The following is a 14,928-nucleotide window of genomic DNA, read 5'->3' as shown; positions in this document are numbered from 1 at the left end:
TCCTCTCTTTTCACAAGAATATGTGCCTACATGGTAATAAATATTGGTGTGTACTGAGTGCGGCTGAGTATGTGTGTGCAATATTTACAACATGTACATGAGGCTAAACAATATACATAGGAAGGTGTCAGGTGCAACATAGCAACGAGGTTGTACCACAAACAAAACAAGTGCAATCATCAAATCTCGAAAGAGAACTCCTGGAACGACAAAAAGAGAAACATGTTAACATTGTTGCACAACAATTCAGTGAGTCCAATGTGCAAACAGACTCATAAGTCCAGCCTAGTAGGTGGGTGACGAATTTGGGTTGACCGCCTCAAGGGTGGGTCAGGATCCACCGGCTGAGGAATGGGCCTGGCCATGGGCGATAGAGGAATAGGCAGAGTGGCAGGAAGCTCTATGAAGTCGACATCAGGGACAACAGGAGGGCATGGCACCGGTGCATGATCACGTAGCGAGCGTGGAAGCAGCCGAAGGGCCCGCCGATTACACAGGCGAATGGAGTCATCAGGCATGCGAACCAGGAACGAGCGGGGAGCCGCGCGGCGGAGAACCTCGGCAGTTGCCGACCAGCCACCCTCTGGTAGGTATATGCGGATGTTGTCTCCAGGCGCCAGGGCAGGAAGATCAGTTGCCCGAGTGTCATGTGCCACCTTCTGCTGAGCACGCTGCTGTCGCATCCTTTGCAGTACTGGAGCATGGTCGGGTTCAGGAACATGAATGGACGGCACAGTGGTCCTGAGGGCACGACCCATCAACAGCTGGGCTGGTGAGAGGCCTGTGGACAGTGGGGCCGAGCGATAGGCCAGCAGGGCTAAACAGAAGTCAGATCCGGCATCAGCAGCCTTGCAGAGGAGCCGCTTCACGATATGGATGCCCTTTTCTGTCTTGCCATTTGACTGGGGATGCAGAGGGCTGGACGTTACGTGTGTGAAGCCATATGAAGCGGCAAAAGAAGACCATTCTTGGCTCGCAAAACAGGGCCCATTATCTGACATGACGGTAAGCGGAATGACATGGCGAGCGAAGGTTTCTTTACATGCTCTGATTACAGCTGATGATGTCAAGTCGTACAGGCGTATGACCTCCGGATAATTGGAAAAATAGTCAATTATGATGACGTAGTCCCTGCCGAGCGCATGAAAAAGGTCCACACCCACCTTTGCCCAGGGGGACGTTACCAACTCATAGGGCTGAAGCGTCTCAGGGGGTTGCGCCGGCTGAAAACTTTGGCAGGTGGGGCAGTTGAGCACCATGTTGGCGATGTCGTCGTTGATGCCCGGCCAGTACACAGCTTCTCGGCCCCTCCGCCTGCACTTTTCAACCCCGAGATGGTCTTCGTGCAATTGTTCGAGGACAAGCCTGTGCATGCTGTGTGGGATCACAATCCAGTCCAACTTTAGGAGGACACCATCAATGACGGCCAAGTCATCCCGGACATTGTAGAATTGTGGGCACTGCCCCTTGAGCCACCCTTCCGTCATGTGGCGCATCACATGTTGTAGAAGGGGGTCAGCCGCAGTCTCACGGCGAATGTGGGCCAGACTTGCATCAGTAGCTGGCAGATTGGCCGATGTGAAGGCTACATGTGCTTCGACCTGACAGACAAACCCCCCGATTCGGGCGGTGTGCTCACTGCTCTGGACAGGGCATCCGCGATGAAGAGGTCCTTTCCCGGGGTGTAGACCAGTTGGATGTCGTACCTCTGGAGCTTGAGCAGAATGCGCTGGAGGCGAAGGGTCATCTCATTGAGGTCCTTTTGTATGATGCCGATCAGGGGGCGAAGGTCGGTCTCCACGGTGAACTGAGGAAGACCATACACATAGTCGTGGAATTTATCTATGCCGGTTAACAAACGCAGGCACTCCTTCTCAATCTGCGCATAGCGCTGTTCTGTGGGGGTTATGGCCTGCGAGGAATGGGCGACCGGGGCCCATGCTGCAGTGTTGTCCCGTTGCAGGAGTACCGCCCCAATGCCGGACTGGCTGGTATCAGGCGAGATCTTTGTATCTCGTGTAGTGTCGAAGAACGCCAATACCGGGGCGGTGGTGAGCTTGATCTTGAGCTCCTCCCATTCCTTCTGGTGTGCGGGAAGCCACTGGAACTCCGTAGTCTTCTTTACTAGGTGGCGAAGAGCCGTTGTGTGGGAGGCAAGGTTGGGAATAAACTTCCCCAGGAAGTTGACCATCCCGAAAAGCGTAGCACTGCCTTCTTGTCTGCCGGCTGCAATAGCTGTCACTTTGTCTGCATCCGGTAGCACCCCTGACCGGGATATGTGGTTCCCCCAGAAACTTTAGCTCAGTTTGGCCAAAAGAATACTTGGCTCGGTTGAGGCGCAGGCCGTGTTCTCGTATCCGAGCAAAGACACACTGGAGACGACTGATGTGCTCCTGTGGTATGGTAGACCAGATGATGACGTTGTCAACATAGAAGCGCACCCCTTCGATGCCCTCCATCATCTGTTCCATGATTCGATGAAACACCTCGGATGCCGAGATGATGCCAAACAGCATCCTATTGTAGCAGTATCTGCCAAAGGGAGTGTTGAAAGTACACAGCTTCCTGCTGGACTGATCCAGCTGAATCTGCCAAAAGCCCTTTGAGGCATCAAGCTTTGTAAAAAGTTTAGCCCGGGCCATTTCGCTCGTGATTTCTTCCTGTTTGGGTATGGGGTAGTGTTCCCTCATGATGTTATTATTCAGGTCTTTCGGGTCGATGCAGATACAGAGTTCGCCAGAGGTCTTTTTTACGAACACCATGGAGCTGACCCATGGCGTAGGCTCCCGCACCCGGGAAAGCACTCCTTGGCCCTGCAGATCCTGCAGCTGCTGCTTGAGGCGGTCCTTGAGTGGTGCTGGGACTCTACGAGGTGCGTGAATGACCGGGGTGGCGTCTGGTTTGAGCCGTATTCTGTAAGTGTAGGGCAGTGTGCCCATGCCCTCGAAAACCTGCTGGTTGTGGGTGAGGAGTGAGTGGAGCTGTGCCCTAAAGTCTGCATCCGGGAAATCAGACATGCTTTCTGGAGACAGAGTGTATACCCACTGAACGAGGTGGAGGATCTTGCATGCCTGTGAGCCTAGCAGAGAGTCCTTCGAGGATCCAACTATCTCAAAAGACAGTGTGGCTGTGTATGAATTGTGTGCAACCTCGAGCTGGCAAGACTCCATGGTCGGGATAACATTACCGTTGTAATCGACCAACTGGCAGCGGTATGGCTTAATCGGTAGTTTGACCTTCAAGGTGTAGAAGGCTGACCATGCACAGAGATTGGCGGAGGCACCAGTGTCTAAACGGAATGTGATTGGTGATCGGTTGACCGTTAGGGTGGCACACCATTCATCGCCCGGATTAACGCTGTGCACTGGCATCGGCTGGTGGGTCCTACTTGGGGACATCTGATTTCTGTCTATTACCGCAACGCGGAAGGCTTCCCGGTCGTCGGTATCACCGGTCTGTACGTCGTCAGGGTATGACTCGGTGTATGGAGGCTGACTGGCCCGCACGTTCCTGCGAGGCTGGTGGAATTGCGGAGCATTGGCAGGTTGAGCTGCTGGACAGCAGGCAGCGTAGTGGCCCATCTTGCCACAGCGGAGGCATTGTCGAGTTTTGGCTGGACATTGCCGCTTTAAGTGTGCGGATCCCCAGTTGCCGCACGTCGTGACATAATGGCGTTCATTGCACCACCACGCATGCGCAGTCCGGTCCTGCGTAGAGCGCGCCTGCGCATCACGTCCTTCTGTGTCGACGTCGCCTCTTTTGGCGCGTACAAGCGCGGGAGGCCTCGGAAAGGGCGCAAAATGGCCACCCTCGTCCGGGCCGCGGGCCGGGAGGTACTCGATCAACTGGACCCGCTCGGCCTCGTAGGACCCCTGCCGTGCCGATTCGGCCGCCTGGAATTGGGAGTACCGGCTGGTCGCGTTTTTGTGGAGGATGCAGGTTTCGATGGCGGTGGCTAGGGTGAGGCTGTTTATTTTAAGGAGCTGCTGTCGTAGGGTGTCCAAGGTGACCCCAAAAACTGTCTGGTCCTGAATCATGGAATCGGAGGTGGCCTCATAGCCGCAGGACTGCGCGAGGATACGGAGGTGTGTCAAGAAGGATTGAAAAGGCTCATCCTTACCCTGCAGGCGCTGCTGGAAGAGGTACCTCTCGAAGCTCTCGTTCACTTCGACGCTGAAGTGTTGCTCATGTTTTAGAAGGACTGTCTTGTACTTGGTCTTGTCCTCGCCTTCCGCGAATGCCAGGGAGTTGTAGATGTGGATGGCGTGTTGCCCTGCCGTGGAGAGGAGGAGGGCGATCTTCCTGGTGTCCGATGCAGTCTTCCTGTCTGTGACTACTAGGAAGAGCTGGAAGCGCTGTTTAAACAGCTTCCAGTTGACACCGAGATTTCCAGCGATTTGGACCGGCTGCTCTGGGCTGATGGTGTCCATGGCGCAGGATGGCAGATCTCTGAAGATGTGCAGGTAGGTCTCACAGTTGCTGGCAAGTTTCCAAGCCTGGTATCATGTTGTGTTGGGTGTTCCGATGTACAAACGAACCAACACGGTTGTAGATGGTACAACTTTGTTTTATTATAATAACAACTGTTAACTTCTGGCTGTGGTTCGTACTTCACCAGTTAACTTGTCGACCCAGCCCTAGCACTAACTTAGAGAGGCACTCAGCACATGGTGTATGTCTGAGTGTCACGCTGTGAGCTCTGTGCTCTGAGCTATCTCCTGGTGGAATGAGCGGGAACTGTGGTGTTCCCTGTTTTATAGTGCGTGTGCTCTCACTGGTGATTGGCTGTGATGTTGCGTGTGTGTTGATTGGTCCGTCGACCTGTCCATCAGTGTGTGTGTGTTTGCACCATGATATGTTAATATGGATATCATGACACTTTCCAGATCCCATCATTTCCTCTCATCTGTTTAAAGCCACAAACAGAAAGGTCCAGTTTTCTCCTGGAGTTTGAGACAAATCAGTTTTCAAAATGATGCAGAGTTTCAGCCAATGAGGGAGATCCGGGATCAGCTCCGCCCCTCATTCACTCCGATTGGTTGGAGGATCAGCTCGGTCCTCCAGTCCCGCCCCCTCTTCCTATTGGTCTGGAGATGCTGTCAATCACTCCCCGGGGCATGGTGAGCTGGAGCATGCGGAGTATTGAGAGTAACTCCGATCAGAAGATTGGGGGACCTGTTCATTGACGGGACGTTTGCGAGCTTAGGGGCGCTGGAGGAGACGTTTGGGCTACCACCGGGAAACACTTTCAGGTACATGCAGGTGAGGGCGTTTGTGAGGCGGCAGGTGAGGGAATTTCCGCTACTCCCGGCACAGGGGGTTCAAGATAGGGTGATATCGGGCGTATAGGTTGGAGAGGTCAAGGTGTCGGCGATATACCAGGAGATGAAAGAAGAGGGGGAGGCTTTGGTAGAGGAGCTGAAGGGAAAATGGGAGGAGGAGTTGGGGGAGGAGATTGAGGAGGGGCTGTGGGCTGATGCCCTAAGTAGGGTTAATTCCTCTTCCTCGTGTGCCAGGCTTAGCCTGATACATTTTAAGGTGGTTCATCGAGCGCATATGACGGGGACGAGGCTGAGTAGGTTCTTTGGGGTGGAGGACAGATGTGGGAGGTGCTCAGGAAGTCCAGCGAACCATGTCCATATGTTTTGGTCATGCCCGGCACTGGAGGGGTTCTGGACGGGAGTTGCGGGAACAGTATCTAAAGTGGTGAAAGTCCGGGTAAAGCCAAGCTGGTGGTTAGCACTATTTGGAGTAGTGGACGAGCCGGGAGTGCAGGAGGCGAAAGAGGCTGGCATTCTGGCCTTTGCGTCCCTAGTAGACTGGCGAAGGATCTTGCTAATCCAGGAGGGCTTCTTAAAACAATATGTGGACAGTCCAACGAGGGAAGGGGCGGTACTGGACCTGGTATTGGGGAATGAGCCCGGCCAGGTGGTAGATGTTTCAGTAGGGGAGCATTTCGGGAACAGTGGCCACAATTCAGTAAGTTTTAAAGTGCTGGTGGACAAGGATAAGAGTGGTCCTAGGATGAATGTGCTAAATTGGGGGAAGGCTAATTTTAACAATATTAGGCGGGAACTGAAGAACATAGATTGGGGGCGGATGTTTGAGGGCAAATCAACATCTGACATGTGGGAGGCTTTCAAGTGTCAGTTGAAAGGAATTCATGACCGGCATGTTCCTGTGAGGAAGAAGGATAAATACGGCAATTTTCGGGAACCTTGGATAACGAGAGATATTGTAGGCCTCGTCAAAAAGAAAAAGGAGGCATTTGTCAGGGCTAAAAGGCTGGGAACAGACGAAGCCTGTGTGGAATATAAGGAAAGTAGGAAGGAACTGAAGCAAGGAGTCAGGAGGGCTAGAAGGGGTCACGAAAAGTCATTGGTAAATAGGGTTAAGGAAAATCCCAAGGCTTTTTACACGTACATAAAAAGCAAGAGGGTAGCCAGGGAAAGGGTTGGCCCACTGAAGGATAGGCAAGGGAATCTATGTGTGGAGCCAGAGGAAATGGGTGAGGTACTAAATGAATACTTTGCATCAGTATTCACCAAAGAGAAGAAATTGGGAGATGTTGAGTCTGGAGAAGGGTGTGTAGATAGCCTGGGTCACATTGAGATCCAAAAAGACGAGGTGTTGGGTATCTTAAAAAATATTAAGGTAGATAAGTCCCCAGGGCCTGATGGGATCTACCCCAGAATACTGAAGGAGGCTGGAGAGGAAATTGCTGAGGCCTTGACAGAAATCTTTGGATCCTCACTGTCTTCAGGGGATATCCCGGAGGACTGGAGAATAGCCAATATTGTTCCTCTGTTTAAGAAGGGTAGCAAGGATAATCCAGGGAACTACAGGCTGGTGAGCCTTACTTCAGTGGTAGGGAAATTACTGGAGAGAATTCTTCGAGACAGGATCTACTCCCATTTGGAAGCAAATGGACGTATTAGTGAGAGGCAGCATGGTTTTGTGAAGGGGAGGTTGTGTCTCACTAACTTGATAGAGTTTTTCGAGGCGGTCACAAAGATGATTGATGCAGGTAGGGCAGTGGATGTTGTCTATATGGACTTCAGTAAGGCCTTTGACAAGGTCCCTCATGGTAGACTGGCACAAAAGGTGAAGTCACACGGGATCAGGGGTGAGCTGGCAAGGTGGATACAGAACTGGCTCGGTCATAGAAGGCAGAGTGTAGCAATGGAAGGATGCTTTTCTAATTGGAGGGCTGTGACCAGTGGTGTTCCACAGGGATCAGTGCTGGGACCTTTGCTGTTTGTAGTATATATAAATGATTTGGAGGAAAATCTAACTGGTCTGATTAGTAAGTTTGCAGACGACACAAAGGTTGGTGGAATTGCGGATAGCGATGAGGACTGTCAGAGGATACAGCAGGATTTAGATTGTTTGGAGACTTGGGCGGAGAGATGGCAGATGGAGTTTAATCCGGACAAATGTGAGGTAATGCATTTTGGAAGGTCGAATGCAGGTAGGGAATATACAGTGAATGGTAGAACCCTCAAGAGTATTGAAAGTCAAAGAGATCTAGGAGTACAGGTCCATAGGTCACTGAAAGGGCAACACAGGTGGAGAAGGTAGTCAAGAAGGCATACGGCATGCTTGCCTTCATTGGCCGGGGCATTGAGTATAAGAATTGGCAAGTCATGTTGCAGCTGTATAGAACCTTAGTTAGGCCACACTTGGAGTATAGTGTTCAATTCTGGTCGCCACACTACCAGAAGGATGTGGAGGCTTTCGAGAGGGTGCAGAAGAGATTTACCAGAATGTTGCCTGGTATGGAGGGCATTAGCTATGAGGAGCGGTTGAATAAACTCGGTTTGTTCTCACTGGAACGAAGGAGGTTGAGGGGCGACTTGATAGAGGTCTACAAAATTATGAGGGGCATAGACAGAGTGGATAGTCAGAGGCTTTTCCCCGGGGTAGAGGGGTCAATTACTAGGGGGCATTGGTTTAAGGTGAGAGGGGCAAGGTTTAGAGTAGATGTATGAGGCAAGCTTTTTACGCAGAGGGTAGTGGGTGCCTGGAACTCGCTACCGGAGGAAGTGGTGGAAGCAGGGACGATAGTGACATTTAAGGGGCATCTTGACAAATACATGAATAGGATGGGAATAGAGGGATACGGACCCAGGAAGTGTAGAAGATGGTAGTTTAGTCGGGCAGCATGGTCGGCACGGGCTTGGAGGGCCGAAGGGCCTTTTCCTGTGCTGTACATTTCTTTGCTCTTTGTTGTTTGTAATGTGGAAGGAGGCGAAGCCCCCCAGCGTGGAGGCCTGGATAAATGATATGGCTGGGTTTATCAAGTTGGAGAGGATAAAGTTTGCCTTGAGAGGGTCTGCGCAGGAGTTCTACAGGCGGTGGCAACCGTTCCTAGACCATCTCGCAGAGCATTAGATGAAGGTCGGACAGCAGCAGCAGCAACCCGGGGGGGGGGGGGGGGGAGGGGTGGGGGGGGTCATCGTTCGTGGGGTGGGGTGGGGGTGGGGGGGAGGGGTGGGGGGGGTCATCGTTCGTGGGGTGGGGTGGGGGTGGGGGGTTTCTTTGGGGGGCATTTGAGCAAGAAAAGACATGAGTAATCCGGAAACTGACATGTACGGGATGAATCCAATGTACAAAGTTCTGTATCTTATTGACTTGCCATGTTCATGTCTTGCCACGCGAGTTCTCTTTCTTTTTTTTGTTACGGTGGGGGGGGGGGCGGGGGTTTGTTTGTAAGGTGGAAAATATTGTTGAAAAATTCTTAATACAAACATATTTTTAAAAAAAAGAGAGTAACTCCGGTTCAGGCGATCGTTTGGAAATTTTCAAACGGTCAGATACCACCGGGTAAGTCGGGAGGGAGGGATGACATTTGACGGCAAAAGTTGCTCCGGCGGAAGTTGCTCGGGCTTTTATCCCAGAAAGGCCCCGATTAAGCGCCGCATGAGGCTCTACCCCGCCTCCCATTCACTCTGATTGGTTGGAGGACCACCTGCTCTAGTTCGGTCCTCCAGCTACGCCCCCTCTTCCTGTAGCTCCAAACCTGCCGTCAATCAGTCCCCGGGCACTGTGAGCTGGAGCAAACCCTTCACAATCATTGTCAGCTCCCTGGTTTGCAGCTGCGGAGCTTCTCCCTCCCTCCCGGGAACAGGCCCAGGTTAACGGGCACCATCCTGCTTCAGACACTGGAGGATGATTCACATCAGAGGATGGGGGAGGGGCACAAGAAATGAGAGCTTACACTTTGCACTTAAATCAATGAGGACTCTGATCTCTGGCAAGGAAGGAAACTGGCAGATGGGCGGGGAGGATTCACAAACACCCGCTGGAGGCCCCAAACCCCCAATAAGACCCATTGGTTTTATTGTCAGACTGCAGACAGGAGCTGGAGAACTGATCCCAGGCAGAGGAGAGGGAGGGAGAAAACTTGGAGTGGAGGAAAGAAATGGTGCAGATGGGGAGATGGGTTTGGATTTCAGCCCAGGAAGGACGGAGGGAGAGTGTGTGGGACGGGGATTGACAGCTTTGGGGGAACAAGAGAGGAAAAAATGTTCCAGAGAAACTAGAATTGTCTCTTTGAGAATTTCTATCCTGGACTGACATTGATGACCTTTTACTAAGGGTTAGAAGTGGAGAATTTGCCCACAACAAACTGAATCCAAGCTGAAGAGACAAAAGGACATTCGCACAACAGGAATCATGAAGCAGCAATTGGACATTCAGCCCCGTGAGCCTGTTCCAGCATTTAATAACATCACGGCTGATCTGATAGTGACCTCAAATCTGCATCTTACCTACATCTGATAAACCTGTTGATACCCATGGAGAAACCGTGGAAATGTGGGGACTGTGGGATGGGATTCAATTACCCATCTGAATTGGAAACCCATGAACGTAGTCACACTGGGGAAAGGCCATTCACCTGCTCCACGTGTGGGAAGGGATTCACTCGGTCATCATACCTCATCATACACCAGCATGTTTACAGTGGTGAGAGGCCTTTCACCTGTCTGGAATGTGGAAAGGGATTTAATATTTTATCAAAACTCCAAACTCACCACCAGGTCCACTCTGACCAGAGACCATTTAAATGTGCTGACTGTGAAAAGAACTTTAAAAGCAGAAATAATTTACTGTTACATCAACGCACTCACACTGGAGAGAGGCCATTTACCTGCTCCGTGTGTGGGAAAGGATTCACTCAGTCATCGAGCCTCCGGACACACCAACGTGTTCACACTGATCAGAGATCTTTTAATTGTTCTGAGTTTGAGAAGAGCTTTAAAAGTAAAAATTATTTATTGATACATCAACGCACTCACACTGAGGAGAGGCCGTTCACCTGCTCCATGTGTGGGAAGAGATTCACTTGTGGATCGAACCTCCAGACACACCAATTTGTTCACACTGATCAGAGACCTTTTAATTGTTCTGAATGTGTGAAAACATTTAAAAGTATAAGGGATCTTCTGAAACACCAACGCATTCACACCGGAGGGAGGCCATTCACCTGTTCCGATTGTGGGAAGGGATTCACCCGATTAGCCCACCTTCTGAGACACCGAGTTCACACTGGGGAGAGACTGTTCTCCTGCCGTGTGTGTAGGCAGCAATTCATTGATTCATCCGACCTTCTGGTACTCCAGCGAGTTCACACTGGACAGAGACCGTACACTTGCCCCGTGTGTGACAAGAAATTCACTCAGTCATCCCACCTGACTACACACCAACTTATCATATTGATCAGAGACCTTTCAAATGCTCTGATTGCGAGAAGGGATTTAAAAGTAAATGGAATCTGCTGAAGCACCAGCGAGTTCACAGTGGGGAGAGGCCGTACACCTGCTGTGTGTGTGGGAGGGGATTCGCTCAGTCAAACAACCTGCTCAGACATCAGCAAGTTCACAGGCGACAACAGGGGATGGATTCTGCTGTTATTCCTGCTGTGAATCACATCCAGGATTGAATGATGTCTGGATGCCTGTTTCCAGTGGGGCTTCACAGTTTTCTGGTACAACAATTGTATGTATGGTTGACATTTAGGGAGAAAGCCGTGGACAGCAGGAAGATATCAATGGACTGGTCACATGGGTAGAACAATTACAAATGGAATTCAATCGTTAAATTTTTTTTTTTTAGAGCATCCAATTTTTTTCCAATTAAGCGGCAATTTAGCGTGGCCAATCCACCTACCCTGCACATCTTTTAACTTGGGGTGAGACCCACGCAGACGTGGGGAGAACGTGCAAACTCCACATGGACAGTGACCCAGGGCTAGCATCAAACCTGGGACCTCAGCGCCATGAGACAGCAGTGCTAACCACTGCACCACCCTGCCAACCCGGAATTCAATTTAATAATAATCTTTATTATTGTCATAAGTAGGCATACATTAACACTGCAATGAAGTGACTGTGAAAACCCCCTAGTCGCCACATTCCGGCGCCTGTTCAGGTACACAGATGGAGAGTTCAGCATGTCCAATTCACCTAAAAAGCATGTCTTTCAGGAATTGTGGGAGTAGCACACGGAGGAAACCCAGGCAGGCATGGAGAGAATGTGCAGACTCCGCACAGACCAGTGACCGAAGCTGGGAATCAAAACTAGGACCCTGACGCTGTGAACAGTGTTAACCACTGTGCTACAAACAGTGAGAGATAATGAATTTCAGAGGGAAAACAAGACAAGGAAATGAACTATAAATAGAATGATACTGAGAACGTAGAGCAACAGAGAGGCATTGGAGTCCCTATCCACAGGTAGCTGGAGAGATCGATCAGGCAGCCAAGAATCTTTTCTTGGATGAGGCCTGGAATATAAGAGCAAGGAGATGATGCAAGAAGCGTTCTGGTCACTGTATTAATGAACTATAAGTCATGATTCATTAATTAGTATAAACCTGAAGTCAATTTGATCATTTATATAATTGCAGTCAGTGTTCTGTTGATCAAATCGTGAGGATAAAGTTGAAGCTGAATGACAAGCGATTGTAACAGTGAAAAAATCTGAATTCTTCAGCAAGTTAAAATCCGAGCTGTTTCGGTAACAAGAATGAAGAAAATCATTTCAGTTAATTCCTGATAAAAATAACGTGACTTCAGGCAAATGGAACGATCTGATTGGTGAGTGGCTGATGAATCTTTATTTATTTTAACCTCCAGCTTATTGTTGCTTCAGTCAGTTAATAATGAAATAAATAAAGGCAATGACAGGGCATCCCAGTCCTGTGGAGAACACATCCTGGTCACTGCATTCATCAATTGTAAAGTGAGACAATTCATTAGTCATCACAAAACTGAAATCAATCTGATCATCATTCATAGAATCGTGGTCCATTCATCAAATCCAGGGGATAAAGATGAAGTTGACATTGTAAGAGTAAAAATGTCTGAATTTCTCAATTAATCATTTGAGAGGTTTAGATATTAACAACTAACAAAAACGGATAGTGCAATGGCATACTGGTTAGCACTGCTGCCTGACGGCGCTGAGGACCTGGTTTCGGCCCCGGATCGCTGTCCATGTGGAGTTTGCACATTCTCCCTGTGTCTGCGTGTGTCTTACCCCCACAACCTAAAGATGTGCAGGGTAGGTGAATTGGGCATGCTAAATTGTCCATTAATTGGAAAAAAAAGAATTGGGTATTTTAAATTTATTTAAATAAAACAATTATCAAAAACATTTCAGTTAATTCTCGGTAAAAGGTGACTTCAGCTCAATGGAAGAAACTGATTGGTGAGAAGCTGATGAATCTTTATTTATTTTAATCTTAAATTTATTTTGCTTAAGTCAACTAATCAAATAACTAAAGACCTGGCCAGGGATTCCAGTCCTGCTCCACGTGGGAAAACCAGGATACTTCTCATGTCCAGAACAATCACAAGTGCAGGAAGTGACATCAACTGGAGCAGCAGGAAGCAAAGGGCAGTGGTCGAGGGGTATGTTTGTGATTGGTGGAGTATTTCCAGTGCGATTCTAGATTTCTCAGGTCATGATTCCATGCTTCTTGAGTTCTATATCAATGCTTTAGACTTTAACATGGGGACAGCATTAAGTCATTTACGGTCCTCTTTTTGACAGTGAGAAAGAAAGCTGCAGACTTTTATTATTCATTTATGGAATGTGGGCTTCACTGGTTAGGCCAGCATTTATTGCCCATCCCTCGATGCCCTTCAGAACGTGGTGGGGAGTTTTCTTCTTGAACCGCTGCAGTCATTCAGTCCACCCACTGTGCTGCTAGGGAGTGCGTTCCAGGATGTTCTCCCAGCGACAGGAAGAAACAATGACATATTTGCCAGTCAGGGTGGTGAGTGACTTGGAGGGGAGCCTCCAGGTGATGGGGTTCCCATGATCTGCTGCTCGTGGCCATCTAGATGGTCATGGGTTTGGAAGGTGCTGACTAAAGAACATTGGTGAGTTACTGCAGTGCATCTTGTAGATGGTACACACGGCTGCCACTGTTCGTCGGTGATGGATGGTTTGAATGTTTGTGGAAGGGGGAGCAATCAAGCGGGCTTTGTCCTGGATGCTGTTGAGCTTCTTGAGTGTTGTTGGAGCTGCACTCATCCAGGCAAGTGGAGAATATTCCATTACACTCCTGACTCGTGCATTGCAGATGGTGGACAGGCTGGGGGGGGGGGGGGGGTCAGGAGATGAGTTACCCTTCGTAGGATTCCTCATCTTTGACCTGCCCTGGCAGCCGCAGTATTACTGTGGCACGTCCAGTTCAGATTTTGACCAGTGGATGTTGATTGTAAGGGATTCAGCGATGGTAATGTCATTGAATGTCAAGGGGCGATGGTTAGATCCTCTCTTGTAGGAGATGATCATTGCCTGACACTTGTGTGGCATGAATGTAACTTGCCACTTATCAGTACAAGCCTGGATATTGTCCAGGTCTTGCTGCATTTGGACAAGAGCTGCTTCATTATCTAAGGAGTCGCAAATGGTGCTGAACATTGTGCAGTCATCCACAAACATCCCCATGATGAAGGCAGATCGTTGATGAAGCAGCTGAGGATGGTTGGGCCGAGGACACTGCCCTGAGGAACTCCTGCAGTGATGTCCTGGAGCTGAAATGGTTGGCCTCCAACCACCACAACCATCTTCCTTTGTGCCAGGTACGACTCCAACCAGCGGAGAGTTTTCACCCTGATTCCCATTGACTCCAGATTAGCTGGGGCTCCTTGATGCCATACTCGGTCAAGTTCTGCCTTGATGTCAAGGACAGTCACTCTCACCTCAGGCATTCAGCGCTTTTGTCCATGTTTGAACCAAGGCTGCAATGGCTGCAGGAAGACATCAAATAGACTGATCAGCGGGCCAGAAAAGTAGCAAACTGAGGTCAATCCAGAGAAGCGCGGGGTAATAAATACATTTGGGGAGGACAAACACGGCAAAGGGAAAGAATATGAATGGTATGATCTGTAGCGGGACAGAGGGGCGATAGAATGCATGTCCACAGATCCCCGAAGGTGACAGGAGAGGTAGACATGGTGATTGTAGAGGCAGAGAGGATACTTTGTTATTCACGGGGACACAGAGTACTGGAGCAGGGAATATTCCCAGCAATTTCTATTGGCGGAAAGACATGAAACCCCTCTCTCCACAGATGCTGCCAAAGCTGCTGAGTATTTCCAGCATTTTCTGTTTTTATTATAAGATCAGGGAGGTTATACTGGAACAGTCCAAAACACTAGTTAAACCACAGCTGCATTATTGAGTACAGTTCTGGTCACCACATTACAGGAAGGATGTATTCATACAGCGAGGATGCAGATTGACGAGGATGTTGACACAAATGGAGAATTTTAACAATGAGGAAAGATTGGAGGGGCCGAGGTGGTTTTCTGTGGAACAGAGAACACTGAGGAGAGATTAACTGAGGTGTTTAACATTATGAGGGGCCTGGATTGAATGGATAAGAAGGATCTATTTCATGAATAGATC

At 49.6% G+C, this 14,928-nt stretch overlaps 1 long non-coding RNA gene across 1 annotated transcript in view; it reads right to left on the bottom strand.

The window, feature by feature from the left end:
• The window catches only part of LOC140419278 (uncharacterized), a 194,362-nt gene that overhangs the window by 163,247 nt on the left and 16,187 nt on the right, over positions 1 to 14,928 (bottom strand). The window lies entirely within an intron of this gene.

Source organism: Scyliorhinus torazame, chromosome 5, assembly GCF_047496885.1.
Source record: "Scyliorhinus torazame isolate Kashiwa2021f chromosome 5, sScyTor2.1, whole genome shotgun sequence".
NCBI classification, from domain to species: Eukaryota; Metazoa; Chordata; class Chondrichthyes; order Carcharhiniformes; family Scyliorhinidae; genus Scyliorhinus; species Scyliorhinus torazame.
Note: the sequence above shows the minus strand (reverse complement) of the source record. Positions and strands in the feature narration are given on the sequence as shown.